Source organism: Silene latifolia, chromosome 2 (genome assembly GCF_048544455.1).
Source record: "Silene latifolia isolate original U9 population chromosome 2, ASM4854445v1, whole genome shotgun sequence".
In the NCBI taxonomy this organism is placed as follows: domain Eukaryota; kingdom Viridiplantae; phylum Streptophyta; class Magnoliopsida; order Caryophyllales; family Caryophyllaceae; genus Silene; species Silene latifolia.
The window spans coordinates 64,110,818-64,114,099 of record NC_133527.1 but is presented as its reverse complement, the minus strand read 5'-3'; positions in this window follow the sequence as shown (position 1 = coordinate 64,114,099).

Genomic DNA, 3,282 nt, shown 5'->3' with positions numbered 1-3,282 from the left:
TTAAACTAAGGACGTGCTCCGCAGTTTGAGTTGAATTGCTTGACGCATTTCGAGTAATTCCCCATTGTTATCACTATAGGTCTAGTGATACCAAATATCCCATTGTTTTCGATCTCTTCTCAAGGAATCGAAACAAATATCCTTTATCTTTTGCACAACAAAAACCCAAAAACAAAACAATTAAGTCTTCCGCTACGTATACGCATCATCATGTGCTAACCATTTGTCCTTGTTCATTTTTCCTTAAGACTCTTTGTGTGAATCATTTGTCATTGTTCATTAGTCCTTATGACTCGTTGTGTGATCCATTTTTCCTTGTTCATTAGTCCATGTGACTCGTTGTGTGAACAATTTGTCCTTGTCATTGTGACTTGTTCTGCTAACCATTTATCCTTGTTCATTAGTCATTGTGACTCGTTGTGTGAACCATTTGTCCTTGTTCATTAATCATTGTGACTCGTTGTGTGAACCATTTGCCCTTTTTCATTATCCCTTGTGACTCGTTGTGTGAACCATTTGTCCTTGTTCTTTAGTCCTTGTGAATCGTTGTGTGAACCATTTGTGCTTGTTAATTAGTCCTTGTGACTCGTTGTGTGATCCATTTATCCTTGTCATGGTGACTTGTTGTTCTAACCATTTGTCCATGTTCATTAGTCCTTGTGACTCATTGTGTAAAACATTTGTCCTTGTTCTTAGTCCTTGTGACACGTTGTGTGAATAATTTTGTCCTTGTCATTGTGACTTGTTGTGCTAACCATTTATCCTTGTTCATTAGTCATTGTGACTCGTTGTGTGAACCATTTGTCCTTGTTCATTTTGTCCATGTGACTCGTTGTGTAAACCATTTGACCTTGTTCATTAGTCCTTGGGACTCGTTGTGTGAACCATTTTTCCTTGTGAATGGAACTTGATACGCTAACCATTTGTCCTTGTTCATTAGTCTTTGAGACTCTTTGTGTGAACGATTTGTCATAGTATATTAGTCCTTATGACTCGTTGTGTGATCCATTTTCTTGTTTATTAGTCCTTGTGACTCGTTGTATGAACCATTTGTCCTTGTTCATTAGTCCATGAGACTTGGTGTTGAAACCATTTGTCCTTGTTCATTAGTCCTTGTGACTCGTTATGTGAACCATTTGTCCTTGTCAATGGAACTTCATGTGCTAACCATTTGTCCTTGTTCATTAGTCCATGTGACTTGTTGTGTGAACCATTTGTCCTTGTCATTGTGACTTGTTCTGCTAACCATTTATCCTTGTTCATTAGTCATTGTGACTCGTTGTGTGAACCATTTGTCCTTGTTCATTAATCATTGTGACTCGTTGTGTGAACCATTTGTCCTTTTTCATTATCCCTTGTTCCTCGTTGTGTGAACCATTTGTCCTTGTTCTTTAGTCCTTGTGACTCGTTGTGTGAACCATTTGTGCTTGTTAATTAGTCCTTGTGACTCGTTGTGTGATCCATTTATCCTTGTCATGGTGACTTGTTGTTCTAACCATTTGTCCATGTTCATTAGTCCTTGTGACTCATTGTGTAAAACATTTGTCCTTGTTCTTAGTCCTTGTGACTTGTTGTGTAAACCATTTTTCCTTGTTCATTAGTCCTTGTGACACGTTGTGTGAATAATTTTTTCATTGTCATTGTGACTTGATGTGCTAACCATTTATCCTTGTTCATTAGTCATTGTGACTCGTTGTGTGAATTGTCCTTGTTTATTTGTCCATGTGACTCGTTGTGTAAACCATTTGACTTTGTTCATTAGTCCTTGGGACTCGTTGTGTGAACCTTTTGTCCTTGTGAATGGAACTTGATGCGCTAACCATTTGTCCTTGTTCATTAGTCTTTGAGACTCTTTGTGTGAACGATTTGTCATTGTTTATTAGTCCTTATGACTCGTTGTGTGATCCATTTTTTCTTGTTTATTAGTCCTTGTGACTCGTTGTATGAACCATTTGTCCTTGTTCATTAATCTATGTGACTCGTTGTGTGAATAATTTATCCTTGTCATTGTGACTTGTTGTGCTAACCATTTATCCTTCTTCATTAGTCATTGCGACTCGTTGTGTGAACCATTTATCCTTGTTCATTAATCCTTTTGCTCGTTGTGTGAACCATTTGTCCTTGTTCATTATCCCTTGTGACTCGTTGTGTGAACCATTTGTCCTTGTTCTTTAGTCCTTGTGACTCGTTGTGTGAACCATTTGTGCTTATTAAATAGTCCTTGTGACTCGTTGTGTGAACTATTTTTCCTTGTCAAGGTGACTTGTTGTTCTAACCATTTGTCCTTGTTCATTAGTCCTTGTGACTCGTTGTGTGAACCATTTGTCCTTGTTCATTAGTCCTTATGACTCGTTGTGTAAATCATTTGTCCTTGTTCATTAGTCCTTGTGACTCATTGTGTGAACCATTGGTCCATGTTCTTTAGTCCTTGTGACTCGTTGTGTAAACCATTTGTGCTTGTTAATTAGTCCTTGTGATTCGTTGTGTGAACTATTTGTCCTTGTCATGGTGACTTGTTGTTCTAAACATTTGTCCATATTCATTAGACCTTGAGACTCGTTGTGTGAACCATTTGTCCTTGTTCATTAGTCCATGAGACTTGTTGTTGAAACCATTTATCCTTGTTCATTAGTCCTTGTGACTCGTTGTGTGAACCATTTGTCCTTGTCCATGGAACTTCATGTGCTAACCATTTGTCCTTGTTCATTAGTTCATGTGACTTGTTGTGTGAACCATTTGTCCATGTCATTGTGACTTGTTCTGCTAACCATTTATCCTTTTTCATTAGTCATCGTGACTCGTTGTGTGAACCATTTGTCCTTGTTCATTAATCCTTGTGACTCGTTGTGTGAACCACTTGTCCTTGTTCATTATCCCTTGTGACTCATTGTGTGAACCAATTGTCCTTGTTCTTTAGTCCTTGTGACTTGTTGTTCTAACCATTTGTCCTTGTTCATTAGTCCTTATGACTTGTTGTGCTAACCATTAATCCTTGTTCATTAGTCATTGTGACTCGTTGTGTAAACCATTTATCCTTGTTCCTTAATCCTTGTGACTCGTTGTGTGAACCATTTGTCCTTGTTCATTATCCCTTGTGACTCGTTGTGTGAACCATTTGTCCTTGTTCTTTAGTCCATGTGACTCGTTGTGTGAACCATTTGTGTTGGTTAATTAGTCCTTGTGATTCGTTGTGTGAACTATTTGTCCTTGTCATAGTGACTTGTTGTTCTAACCATTTGTCCATGTTCATTAGTCCTTGTGACTCGTTGTGGGAATCATTTG